The 14,495-nt window shown below is 45.2% G+C and overlaps 1 protein-coding gene across 2 annotated transcripts in view; it reads right to left on the bottom strand.

The window, feature by feature from the left end:
• The window catches only part of RETREG1 (reticulophagy regulator 1), a 126,908-nt gene that overhangs the window by 13,774 nt on the left and 98,639 nt on the right, over positions 1-14,495 (bottom strand). The window lies entirely within an intron of this gene.

The following is a 14,495-nucleotide window of genomic DNA, read 5'->3' as shown; positions in this document are numbered from 1 at the left end:
CCTGAGATCACAACCTGAGCCGAAACCAAGTCGGATGTTTAACCAACTCCGCCGCCCAGGTGCCGCTATTTCTTTTTAATATACCTTGAACACTAAGATAATTTGTAGATTAGATCATTCAATTTCCTTTTTTAAAATATAATTTTAAGTTGTATTTAAACGAATGCAATAGCATTAAAAAAAGAAAGAGAATTTCATTTTCCTTGGTCTTTATTCTGTCAGAGTCAAGTAAGGCTCTACCAGAGCGTCTCTGAGCTACCGTTTCTCCAGCTGATCCAGTTCCGTGAGGTAGACACTTGCCGAAAGATCTCCCATCCTTAAGAAATGAACTTTGGGGTTGTTTAGCTGTCAGGGAGTGGTTTATGTATCCATTAACTCTACCCCTCTCTTGAGTCACTGAGCCAGCCTGTTTTCATTGGTGACCAAATTTAGCATTAGCTTTGCATACCTTATGAACGATTCCAGACCTATTAAAGGAAACACTAAGCTCATGGATAGGAAGCCACTCTCTGTAACAAAATCTTGCCAATAGGTCTGCTTAATGGGAAAAGATTTTGTAGAGGAGGGCAAAAACTGCAAGTGACAAAGGAAATAATAACATTATTAAACTGTGGCCTCCTTTTTAAAGATTTATTTGAGAGAGAGAGGGAGAGAGAACTCAAGTGGGGGGGGCAGAGGGAGAGGGATAAGCAGGCTCGCCACTGAGCAGGGAGCCCCACATGGGGCTCGATCCCAGGACCCCAGGACCATGGCCTGAGCCAAAGGCAGACACTTAACCGACTGAGCCAACCAGGTGCCCTGTGGCCTCCTTACTGAGGACCATTTGTTGCAAACCGGCTAGGACAGGACAGGCCACTGTTCCATTTACGGGGACCACACAGTTGACAGTAATACATATTTTAATTTCTGCTTTCTGTGCATATTGAGTAGTATTTAAGATTTGATTGAACGGTCTGGCAAACACAGTTCTGGCAAAAGTCAATGAAAAACTTATTATGAAGTTGTCGATCATTCTTTTCAGGATTCAAGTGGAATAAATGAACGTTTCATATTTTGAAACAAACTTAAGAAAATTTTCATCAGGATACCGAACAGATAAAGTGAGTTGTGTTCAGGCAATGAAGGATGAAATAACGGTGGAAATGAATGAACTCTGTGTTTGTATGTGAATCTCAGAATGATAATATTGAGAGAGAAAAAAAGTCACAGAATACATATACTATGATTTCCTTTTTATAACGCTTAGCGTCATGCTAAGCCAACAGATTATTTAAGCAAGGAAATGATTTAAAACAACAACAATAACAACCCAAGATTCAGGGAAAGGGTCACCCTAAGGCAGGGACGGTGTGGGGGTATGTAGGGAATGAGGTATGTCACAGTGAGGCTTCTTGAGTATTGGTCATGTTATAGTTCCTAACTTAGATGATGGATTCATGCAAATTGACTTATTACTGTTCTAAAAGATACACACACACACACACACACACACGGCCTTTATTTAAAAATTTGCTGAGGGGCACCGGAGTGGCTCAGCATCTGCCTTTGGCCCAGGACATGATCCTGGGGCCCCGGGATTGAGACCCGCGTGAGGCTCCCTGCTCAGCGGTGAGCCTGCTTCTCCCTCTTTGTCGGCCCCTCCCCCTGCTCATTCTCTCTCTTGCTGTCTCTCGAATAAATAAGATCTTTTTTAAAAATTAAAAAATAAAAATTTATCGATACTTAAATGTATAATCATGTTTTTAATTTAATAACATTCTCACACGAGTATATCGCAGTTCACATTCTATACACACGTGACTTAAGTTTTTGCCTCAGTTTACTTGTGAAGCAAACAATATTTCTGCTAGCGAAAGCTATGAAACATAGTTTCTGAGTAAGACGTACTTTATAGATGCTGAAACCTTGTTCTAATACCACCTTTAGGATCCCTAAATCTCAGATGTGACACATTTGTATACATATTTACTATTCTAGTGAGTAAAGACCCTAAAATCAGAAAGGAGCCTAGTCTAATACTAAATTATCTAAAATTACCTAAGATAGCTCTATAGAGATAATGTCATGGTGAAATCTTCATGATTTAAGGGGCTTAATACATATCAAAATGAATTAACTAAAAATTTTGTTTCACATGTAAGGATCTTACCTATTTCCTAGTGGGATTCAAAGTGGATAAGAAGAAGCCTCAGCAGCCATCCATCCTTATTCGTTTATTCAATAAAAATTTATCCAGCTCCCGCTTTGTGTCTCACATTATACTCAGTGTTTCCTGTTGTTATTTCCAACCAACACAAACTGAAAACCTGTAGCATTGTCCCTCTCCTGCCTACAGATACCCACCTCTTGCTGGGAAGAAGAAACAAAAGAACATTCAACAGGAAATATTTCCATAGCCTACAAGGACACTCTTATTTATATTAAATTCCTTCCCTTTGGAAAAGGCTGTCATATGATAGTACCTTAGGGCAAAAAATTCCGTGGTTACTTATATTAACACAATAACCCTAAGTAAGTCTAACTGATATATGAATTATTGTTACAATCACAAACAGAAATGAGGACTCTACCATATAAAACGTGAAAATACTATCTAACCAGATGGGGGTTTTGGAAAGAATAGTAAATGTTTAAAAACATAGTAAATATTTGAGAAAAAATGTTTAGATTGTGCTGAATAAAATTTAAAGGAACTATATACAGCTAAAAAAAAATCAAAATTCAAAACAAGAGATCCCGCTCTAACTTTAAATGAAACACGGATCTGGGGCCCTGGGTGAAAAAGTCAGTTAAGCATCGGACTCTTGGGTTTCAGCTTAGGTCATGATCTCAGGGTCATGAGTTCAAGCCCCGCGACAAACCCTGTGCTCAGCATGAGTCAGCTTGAGGCTCTCTCTCTCTCTCTTTCTGCCCCACCCCATCATCTGTCACATGTGTGTGCACGCATGCTCTCTCTCAAAGAAGTAAATACATCTTAAAAAAATACATGAAACATGGATCTAGAAAAGTCACTCTCCGGGAGTTTCATAATAGTTTTAAACTGTTGAGCAAATAATTCTGAGCCCCACTGGAATATACATTTCTACAGTCTTCCATTGTATACCGTCTGCCATTAATGTATATCATGTCACCACATTTCTATTCAGGGAAAAAGGGTACATAACATATCATTGAATAATATCTAATATAGTTGAATAATTCAGAATGAAATAGGGCATTTGAAGTGAACTTTTAAGGCTTATTTTGTGGATGAGGAAAGTGAAACCCAAGTTTTCTGAACTAGTTCAGGGCAGAGCCAAGACCCGAGGCCAAGACTCCTGGTTTCCAGTCGCTCTCTTTGTGTTAAGACAAAGAACGGATTCTTCAAAGAATGGATAAATTCGATGGCCTCCTTTTGAAAGTCTACATATAATTTAGGACAAGGAAGAACACTCCATGTTCCTTCTCACTGCTTTCCAGAGTCCGGAGGGTTGAGCTGCAGCTGACCAATACCAACATGGCATCAGTGAGGACCCATCCTTTCCAGGAACGGAAGAGCTTGGCGGGCAGAATCCAAACACTCAGTGGAAACTAAGATTCTTGCTTGGTGGCGGGGAGATGTTTTAATACAGGTGACGCGCACGCACACACACACACACACACACACACACACACAGTTGCTCCATCATGAAACTCTAGGTTTTCCTGGAGAGCCTCGTCTGGGGAACACATAACCAGAGAAAGGATCTCCTGTGAGTATCAGATGATGCTGGGGAGACAGATCTTTTACGCAGTGCGTGTGGCGGTCTTCCCACCATCCTTGGTGCTGATCAGCATGCAATGTAACGAGAAAAGGAGGCTTAAAAACAGTTTGAAGCTTTACTGAGTTCTTTTTTTTTTTTTAACCTTTTTTTTTTAAGATTTTACTTATTCATTTGACAGAGAGACACAGCAAGAGAGGGAACACAAGCAGGGGGGGTGGGAGAGGGAGAAGCAGGCTTCCCGCTGAGCAGGGAGCCCGATGTGGGGCTCGATCCCAGGACCCGGGATCATGACCTGAGCCAAAGGCAGACACTTAATGACTGAGCCACCCAGGAGCCCCACTTTACTGAGTTCTTAACCAGAGTCTGAGTCTTCTGTGATTGAGGCTCATCTGAGGGAGAAAATTACCAATGGCTTCAGTATAATACTCCAGGGTTCATCTCTTTTCTCTTTAGTTTCAGAGAGAACATGAATTTCCCAGTAATGGTCTTTGTTCGCTGCCCCTCACCCCCTCTCTGGTTCCAGCTTTCTCTGTCACTCCTGCCCTCGTTAAGGAATGAAACTCCGCACGCTCCAGCCACAAGGTAAGGACCAGTTAAGAGTCCCTCCCTCATTTCGGTTATCCCCAGCTTCCCACATTCTCGGTGAATCCAGTTCAAGTTCACAACTCCCTGCCCCCTCGGGGCTTTCAAACAGGCTTTTGCCCAAGGATCTGCAGACACACAGTGCTTTCCAAAAAAGCTCCTGAAACTAAGGCCTTGGCAGATTTCATTTTGTCACCATCTTCTTCTGAACAAAAACTAAGGGACAGATTTTCAGCAAAGGACACTATTTATGGTCAAGGTAAGCAATTATTTACCAAAGAACCTTGAGCCCGATGAGGTGCTTTTTCAGCAGCTGTGGGATTTATGCTGTTACCTGCCTGTGACAGTCCAAGGAGAGTAAAAACACGGAGGATGGCTCCTTAGACAAGCATCCCCACTTCATCAAAGAAGGAGCTGCCACTTCCTAGTGGAACAGGAAACCAACATCCCTTCTTTCTGCCTCCATGTCCCTAGTAAAATACATTCAAGCCTATACATTAGGGGGTCTGGCCAAATGAATCCCTTTAGACACTTCCCAAATTGAGTGTGTGAACCCCCAGGGCACTATTTAAACAGTGGCCTCCTGGACCTCAATCCAGAGATTTTGATGGAGCAGGCCTTGGGGAAAGCTCAGAAACCTGCATCTTTAATGACCATCCCAAGTGCTTCTGAGGCAAGTATTTCTTACCCAAAAAGCCACAGCAAGAAATACCCCATGAGGAAGTTACACAGAATTCCTGGTTCAAAAACAGAGACGAGAGGAGACTTGGCTTTAGGCAAGATGATATATGGGGGATCCAAGTTGCCCTCCCATCTGAAACAACAGAGGAAGGAAGGAAGACAAGATATAGGAAACAACAATTTTCAGGATCCTGGATCCAAAGAAAGGATGTCGATCTCTGCAAGGTGGTGAGTCCTGTGATTGTCCTTGAGTTTCCAGGCCACAGAGTAGGGAAGGGCAACTCGGTGTATCCCAGGGATGGCCGGAGCTGAGGAGACAGAACTCGGGGTCCAAACTGAAGACCAAAGAGGTTGGAGATATCAGGACAGAGTGTGGGGCAGTCAGGCTTGCAGAGAGACCCCCTGCCACGTGCTGGGATCTGGGTCTTCAGCTGAGGGCCACGGTCAAGGTGCATGAGGGACCTGGAGGCCAAGAACAAGCCAGCAGAAGGGGTGATGGGGAGCGGAGTCCTGCGCTCACACAGGGCTGGGAATGATGTCCAGTCTCACCGACCAGAATGGAAAACCTCAGGATTCACAGACATTGGATAGAATTCTCAGAAGGGTTTTGCCTCGGTAGCAGAATAATTAGTCCTCAACTAAATGCTGCTCTGATCATAAAAGCCTTATAAGCAAGCTTCGAAAGGATTAAACCAATTGAAAGCAATCTCACTGCGTTATTGTGGGAACACAGAGTGGGGAGTTCTGTTAAGAACCAAGTAATGCACATGTTCAAACTGGGGTCTGAGTGATTTTATGTTACTTTGCATCTGGCTTTTAAATGATTGTGTACTTTTTATTTAAAAAAAAAACATATTCATAAATCATGTCTCCATTTTATATTTAAAGTCAAATTTGTCTCTGTGCAGTTTAGCGGCCAGAGACTTAATCTGAGGCACTTTAGTTTCTGAAAGCAGCACACAGTCTCCTCCATTAGGGGGTTCTGTAAGACTGAGAAATGGGGACACTCCCGTGCTCTTTAAAAATAGACTGTAATTCAGTAAGAGCCTGTGTCACAGCCTGCTTCATCTCTCTTGCCCAAAGTCTTTGAGCACCAGAAAATATCGGGCTGCACAAAAGCATCTCGGCAGAGCACAGATCACCTCTCTCTGTACCATTTCCCTTCCGCTCGTCTCAACAAACCCGTGCTGAGGACAGAGAACCTGGCATCAGGCTCCCTTCCTGGCTCCGGGCTTCCCACGGTGATTCCAACAGTCTGTGAAAGTTTACATGTGACCCCAAATAATTGCAGTCACACACACTCGTGATACGTGAAACTCACCTTTATAAAATGACATGTACTTGTGTCAATGGCTATTGGGGAAAAAAGAGAACTAAAAGCTGGGGATTGGATGTGGAAGGAGAACCCAAGACTTCCTTGACATTATCCTACACTTTACAGGACAATGGATCTTTTTAGCATATGCTTGGGAACTGAAGTCAAAAGGTATTTTTAATAACAAATTAATTTTTCTAAACAAACAAAATAGATAGATAGATAGATTGATAGATAGATTTTTAAAAAATATATCCAATATCCAATCCTTTTGCCTACTTCTGGAGCTTTCGATGCCATCCATGGACACCCCTTCATGGAAACCCACTCCCTTGTGCTTAAGCTGGTTTCAGTTTGGCTTCAGGCATTTCCAACCCAACCTAAAGTGCTCTATTTTTCAGTAGGGGGCAGTGGAGAAGTAGAATGAATATGTTTTAAATTACAAGTCAGAAACAACTATTTCAAAAGAGCTATGGAATAAGATTATTGAGCTCAGTATGACAGTTTATTAGAGATTTTTGTTTTATTTTTGCAAGAGGGAAAGAGAGAGCGAGTGAGTGACACAAGGGGGAGCGGGGGGGAGCAGAGGGAGATGCAGACTCCCCACTGAGCAGAGAGCCTGATGCAGGACTCGAGCCCAGAACCCCGGGATCACCACCCAAGCTGAAGGTAGACACTCTACCGACTGAGCCACGCAGGCATCCAAGTATGATAGTTTTATTCAGGAGACAATGTTTACTAAAATGGAAAGAATGAATAATTCCCGTCAAGGCAGTTGGTTAATAATTCATGTCAAGGGGGTAACAGGAATGTGAAGTACGAGTCACCGCTAACACTCAGCAGGGGCGAGGCGCTGCTCCGCTTGCTGTAAACCTGCGGTTCTGTCCAGTCCCTACCGCCCACCTTGTGCGAGGCGCTATTTCTCGGGCTGTCTTCCAGGAGAGGAAATCGAGGCCTGCGCACACGAACTACCCGACTCAAGGTCACAGAGCTCATCCCCGATGGAGCAGGCTATGCCCCACGGGACCGAGAACGCGGGACGTGCGGTGAGATCGGGACGAAGACTGGACTGGAACGTGGGGTCATGTCCGAGCCGAGCAGGGAAGCAGAGCCGAGCCGTAACAAGGGAAGGATTAGGGATCCCTACAGCCAAGCTACAGACACAGAAGTTCCAAAAAGCAGCTCTGGTTCCCGGGGTGACACGGAGGACCGGGGAGCTCAGGAGCCTGTCCTCCGTCTCCGCGACCTCAGCCGTTTCTAAGGCTCCACCAAGGGATCCACAGCGTGTGGCAGTGACAGTCATGACCGTGGGTCCTGCGGGCTGAGCCTTCCGGCGCCCGACACTCGGGGCGTTTTCTCACTGAGCCCTCCCCGGGCACCCCCGGCCCGCCCCGCCCCCCATCAGCACCACACCTGCAAGGCAGGGGCTGGAGTCCCTCCAGTTTGCCCAAGAGAAAGCAGGGTGAGGAGGAGCTGTTGCTGCCAGCCAGGGCATCTCCTCGTTTTCTTTTGTAGCAATGATCAGTTGTGGTTAATTTATGTCTGCCGTATGACTTCCCCATTAGACTTTAAATTCCGTAAAGGAATTCAAGGGCACGGCTTTGTCTCCAGCAGCTGACAGAGCCTGACATCTATGAGGCGATAAAACACTGAATAAGCATGAGCAATAAAGAATATTAAAGGAAGAAAATATCAGAAGGAATTAGCTGTGGGTATTCAGTGACTGTGCATTTTTGTCGACTTATCTGAATGTTTCTGAACATTATAGATCAGCAATAATCAGCATGGATCCCTTTAGACATGTAAACACATACAATATAACAGACAAAGGGCCCTGATAATTTGGAGACCTATTTTTATTAATATGGAATAGTTTCTACTTTTTTTTCCCCTTGCAAATAGAGAGTTAAACAGCCTTCAAAATTGGGTAAGTAGGGTAAATATGTCTCATTCATTCCAAGAAGCATTCTGAACTGGAAATTGTATTTTGTGCGGAATTCCTTCTGGCAAAACTGGGGTCCCAGTGTTTGACTTCCCCCTGGGTATCCCCGAACCTGCGAGCACCTTCTGCAGACATGAGCATTTGTGACACCCACAGAGAACAGGACTGGGGCCCCATCTAGTTGAATGGGCCAGAATGTAAATATGAACGAACATCCCACCTTCGCCTGGGATAGAGAAAAAGGAGTCCCTTTTTGTCTATGTCGGGCAACCACAATTCACTGGAAAACATTATCAGATATTGTTTCCTCTGAAGTACCCAGACACACACGTGCACTCACACTTCTAATCACTTTTCAGATTTTCTGTATCTCCAGGAGCCCATCTTACAATACTCATTTCCAAAGATGTTTAGGAGTCCGTCACACTACCCCTACCCCCAGAAAATATAACTTAGGTCACACTATTGGTTTTCATTTTTATTTTTAGGAGTTGGAAATAGAAACGAAACAATGGTTTTCAGAAAGTTAACTATGTCCACATCCCATACTTTTAAAAAAGGGATCGGTTATAACCTAAGCTGTCCCCTAGCAACTGTGACACACCGCTCCTTCAAACATCACCCCTATAAATACGCCTGGGCTTGGAGCCCTCTGCAGCTTTTCATTCTCAGCGAGTGACTAACGGTCTCATGCTCTCTGCCGGGAGAGAACATCTGTTGATGTTCATTCCTGTCGAATTTTTCTTAGAAAGGTCAGTCAATATCCAGTTACAGATTTTAACATTTCTTAGTGCCATGTGTTAGAATTTTTCTTAATCCTGCGGATCCATAAGGCGCGGCTCCGAGGGCACGCGTGTTTGCGGGAGGGTGTGTCGGCAGAGAAACAAAATAAAAACAGAGATCTGTTTCTCTGCACCAACACTCACAGAATTAGAACCATGACAAAGCAAATAAGATGTGTCAGCCGGGGGATTAAATAAGCAAACACGAGATTAAGAAATTACATAGCACTCAACTTGAAACCTTCCCTTCCACGGGCCGATGAGCCACGTGAGCACGTCCTCCTACGGCCCGAGACCAGGAGGCGCCCCCTGAGCTCAGGTCCCGCTGGCCTGAGAAGCGGAGCCTCGCCTTCCCAGGGACAACTTGGTGTTCTCTTTGGGGCTCTCTTTTTATACCAAGTTTCAAAGGCATCAGGGATCTGTTGTTGCATGAAACTATTCCTTTCCCCTTCCAGCTCAATCTGAGCGCTTTCTCTTCCCCTCTCTCTTCCCCGGGGTGGAGACCATCAGTGCGTCCGGTCCACCGAGAACATCCAGAAGGTTGGCCCTCAACTGCCATCACGCCACTTCTTGCGTTAGTCGGATTTCCATGAACACATGCCAGTTACACGTTAGTTTTCAGCATCTTCAATTTTGTTAGCTTCTCAACAAGCAGACTTTCAGCAGCTCAGAGGTGAACAATTTAAATTCTGCTACTAGCTGGGAACGAGCACCCACTTGAGACAGGCAGGAGATTAAATGCCCTTTCTTTGGAAATGCCAAGATGGGCTTCTGTCGTGATCCTTGAGGGCAGAAAAGGTTTCTACTTTATCCCTAAAGGACGAATCACATCTGAGAGTCAAGAAACATTTCACAAGGGAAACAGATGGTGACCGAGAGGCAAGTTTGCTAATTCGGATCTAAGCCTTCCTGTGCATTGTACTCGGGACTCACCATTTCCAACGAAATACAATCCAGGATTCACTCTAGTTGGAGTCAAAAGCAAATGTCCCTTCCCTGTTCCTTTTGCCTGTGGCCTAGTTATAGGAAACCAAAATCTCTGGGACAATCCTAAAGAACATATTGCTTACCGTGCAAACATCGTTATTGACAATACAGTTCCTAATTTAACTTTCTAGACACCTACCCATTGCACTGGGCCTGGATACACAGACACAAGCCAGACACGCTGAATAACCGAGTTTCTCCCAAGTGCTCTTATTATGAAGGCCAGTTAATCTGAATTTTGCTTGGGGAATTTGTTTGGATAACAGGCATACCCTGGAGTGGGAAGCTGGAGTGTCTATCTGTCACTGAGATACTCATTCAAGGTGCTGGACTGTTAAATCACAGGCCACGTCCCCACCTCAGTCCTTTTAAAGAATACTTCTCTCCTGCACACATATAAGCCGGTCACTGAAGGACATCAGTAGCTTTTAAAGGAACATCCCCTTACCAGGGGGATCTTTCTTATCAGTCATAGAAAATACAAGAATCTCATTATGATGTCCTTTTTTTTTCCCCCAAGATTTATTTATTTATTTGACAGAGAGAGACACAGTGACAGAGGGAACACAGGCAGGGGGAGTGGGAGAGGGAGAAGCAGGCTCCCCGCTGAGCAGGGAGCCGGATGTGGGGCTCGATCCTAGGACCCTGGGATCATGACCTGAGCCAGAGGCAGAGGCTTAATGACTGAGGCACCCAGACGCCCCTCATTATGATGTCTTAATGCTTGTTTAAAAAAAAAAAAAAAGGCAGATTTTGAGACCCAGTTTTTGTAGGACTACCACTCACAGTAAATGAGTATGACTCAGTCCTCCACAACAGCGCGCAAGGAAGACAGGCATGTATCTGGGGGTGTGGAGGGCACGAGCTAGGAGGACGGAGGGGCCTGGGTGGCTCAGTCAGTTAAGCATCTGACTCTTGATTTCAGCTCAGGTCATGATTTCAGGGTCCTGAGATCGAGCCCCACGTTACGCTCTGTGTTCAGCGGGGGCAGGGAGGTCTGCTTTGCTCTCTCTCTCTCTCCCTCTGCCCCTTCCCCCAACCGCACTCTCTCTAAAATAAATAAGTCTTGAAAGAAAGAAAGAAAGGAAGAGAATGATGTGCGTGACCTTCCTGACGTGCTGTGGGATCTGGAAAGACTGTCAGTGAGGCAGAAGGGTGTGTGAGAGAGAAGCCAGAAGTGGATACGGTGCCTGAACTGTGCTTCTCCCGAGGTGTCTGCCTCGGGGGGCGGGCAGTGGCCGACAGTACGGAGTGAGGACAAATGCCAACAGGTCGGATCTCCTGCTGAGAGGTGCTCTAGGGAAACAGAATTATAAAAATGAATTAATCCAGCCTGTCTGGGTTAAGAGAGAGTTTTCCACAGGAAGGCATTGCCCGCCACTTCTTCACATGCGTGTCACAGCAAGAGGAATTTGGCAAATAACAGGCCGAAAAGGAGGTGCCCCATGAAGACTTCCTCATGAACAGTCGTTAGATAATCATCTTCGTGTATTTTATGTAGAAAAATTTAAGGAGTTCCTCCAACACTTTGTTTTTGTGCACATTACTAATTTCCTCAGGAAACTATTCTTTTAAATTTTTTTATTTTTTTAAGATCTTATTTATTTATTTGACAGAGATCACAAGTAGGCAGAGAGGCAGGCAGAGAGAGAGAGGGAAGCAGGCTCCCCGCTGAGCAGAGAGCCGGATGCGGGGCTCGATCCCAGGACCCTGGGATCGTGACCGGAGCCGTAGGCAGAGGCTTAACCCACTGAGCCACCCAGCGCCCCAGGAAACTTTATTTTTTTAAAAATTAGCGTTCTGGGACGCCTGGGTGGCGCAGTTGGTTGGACGACTGCCTTCGGCTCAGGGCGTGATCCTGGAGTCCCGGGATCGAGTCCCACATCGGGCTCCCAGCTCCATGGGGAGTCTGCTTCACTCTCTGACCTTCTCCTCGCTCATTCTCTCTCACTGTCTCTCTCTCTCAAATAAATAAATTAAAAAAAAAAATCTTTAAAAAAAAATAAAAATAAAAATTAGCGTTCTCCCATGAAATGTAACTCGGTGCAAATAAACGCGATGTGAGTGATCTGGGCTGAGCCTGGCGGCACACCCATCTTCTCTGTCCTCCTCCAGTTTTACCTGGTGCAGACATTCCCCTCTGCCTCCCCAGTCCACGCCGCCGGCAGGGGTGTGCCGGAGAACCGACGGCTGCCACTGCGCTTCCTGCGTGGGGTGGCAGCCAAGCTGGCATGGAGATCAGCGGCTTGCCTGATATTCTCACCATTTCTAGGACGTCATCTTCACTCTGACAGTTGTCACGGCAAAGTGACGCATTGTTCACACCTAGCGCACGTCCCTCTGGCAGGACGTTCTATCCGTGCCCCTTACTCACTCCGGGTCCTTGTTCACCGGATGTGCTGGTCAGCAAAGTGTGTTGCGTAGTTTATTATGATTCCGTGTTCTTTTTTAGTCATCGTCCATTTTCTGCTTGTACTTCCCACGTTAGGTTTGTGAAGCAGACTTGGTGAGATCCTTTAGCAAGATGAATAGCTCTTTGGTCAAGCTCAGGCATTTGCCGCTCCTACTGGAGAACTATCCAGACCACAAGGACCAAACTATCAGGAAATCGCATGAAACTGGGCCTGGACATTCCACAGGTTGTCTTCACCCAGCAAAGTGGATCAATTAAGTGGTGGCTAAACATTTCATCCTGACCTGCTTGGGAGCTCACAACCTTACGTGAGAGCCATAGACGTAATGAGTCCTCAGGGAACTGGCCACAGCAGCCCAAATAGAGCCAACAGAGCCAGATGGCCCAAGAAAATCACCGGTTACTATGAACTACACAAACACTATTTTAAATAAACACACATTGGAAGACACAGACGGACATATAACCTTTAACCATTGCCTTAAAAGATAATCAATGCTTCCTATATTTTCATCAGAATCGAACCTATCACACACGTTTCTAGCTTGTGTTACCATGATGCATTTTCAAAAAATGGAAAAAATGGCTCATCAAAACGTTGGCTTCTATAAAAACGAGTTTTTTTTTTTTTTAAGATTTTTTATTTGACACACAGAGAGATATCACAAGTAAGCAGAGAGAGAGAAGGAAGCAGGCAGAGCTAAGCAGACAGCCCGATGCGGGGCTCGATCCCAGGACCCCAGGATCGTGACCCGAGCTGAAGGCAGAGGCTTTAACACACTTGGCCACCCAGGCGACCCCAAAACGAGTTGTTTTTAAAGAAAGATACATGCCATTATCACTTGTGTTATATACAAAAAAGGCCTTGTGCTTTTGAAACTATGTCATCTTTAACAAAATTATCCAGGTCCAGCACGGTCTGGGTAACCTGTCTACACAGCGTAGCCAGCACACACCTCAGATGCTAAGTGTATGATTCAGTTCACCTAAAAATTAAGTTTACTTTGAATATACAGCTAGCAAGGCCAGGAATGAATCGACTCTGTGAATTCAGCTGAGAATCAACTGTTCAGAATCACAAGAGCAAATGAAATTAACATTTTTTTTTTTAACAAATTATGGCAAAAGAGTGGAGGGGTTATAACGACACACAGACCAATGGCATGGTGGACACAGAAGTCCCGGGGAGGCTACTCGGAGGCCTGACTCCTTCACAGAAGGAGGTTGGGTTTCCAGGAATCCCAGTGGGAACATGCCCAGCTTTGGAATACCTCAGGAAATCAGAGGGTCCGTGAACACAAAGTGGAGTGCTCCTGGATGGGACGGATAGTCAACACCTTCCGCTCAAGGATTTTAAACCCCGCAAGGGGTCTGTCCATTCCCAGGTTACGCGCAAAGCTGACTCTACAGAAACCCTGAGTAAGTCCTCTACTGCTGTTAAATAAATACTATCCATGTTCTCCCATCAAGAACATGCCTAGAAATTTGTACTAACTTGAGAGAGGGCTCTTTAAAGCTGGCGATATCCCTTAAAGCACCCCTGGGGATATTGATGGGAAAGAGAATCTTTGACAGACAGTGGCTATCAAGTCCACGTGCCAGATCTCAGGCCAGAAGGCATTCCCAGCAAACAGGCCTCAATCTTCCTTTCTCAGATTTGCATTATGGGCTTTAAAAGGGCTATCTTGGGGCACCTGGGTGGCTCAGTCCGTTAAGCATCTGCCTTTGGCTCAGGTCACAATCTCGGGGTCCTGGGATTGAGTCCCGGCATCGGGCTCCCTGCAGAAGGCCTGCTTCTCCCTCTCCTTCCGCCTGATGCTCTGCCTACTTATGCTCTATCTGTCAGATAAATCAATAAAATCTTTAAAAAAAAATAAATAAAAGGGCTATCTTATCCCATCCTTATTTATCGCAATAACAGTGGTCACTTCTAACTGCTCTTTAAGGATTAGGTAACATCTTCCTCCCCTTCTCTAGGATGGCATAAATTATCTGTTAATTCTAAACCATATTAATGAGAAGTTGGTATGACTGTTCTTAGACTCCGGGT

This window comes from Neovison vison, chromosome 1, assembly GCF_020171115.1.
Source record: "Neovison vison isolate M4711 chromosome 1, ASM_NN_V1, whole genome shotgun sequence".
Taxonomy (NCBI): domain Eukaryota; kingdom Metazoa; phylum Chordata; class Mammalia; order Carnivora; family Mustelidae; genus Neogale; species Neogale vison.
Note: the sequence above shows the minus strand (reverse complement) of the source record. Positions and strands in the feature narration are given on the sequence as shown.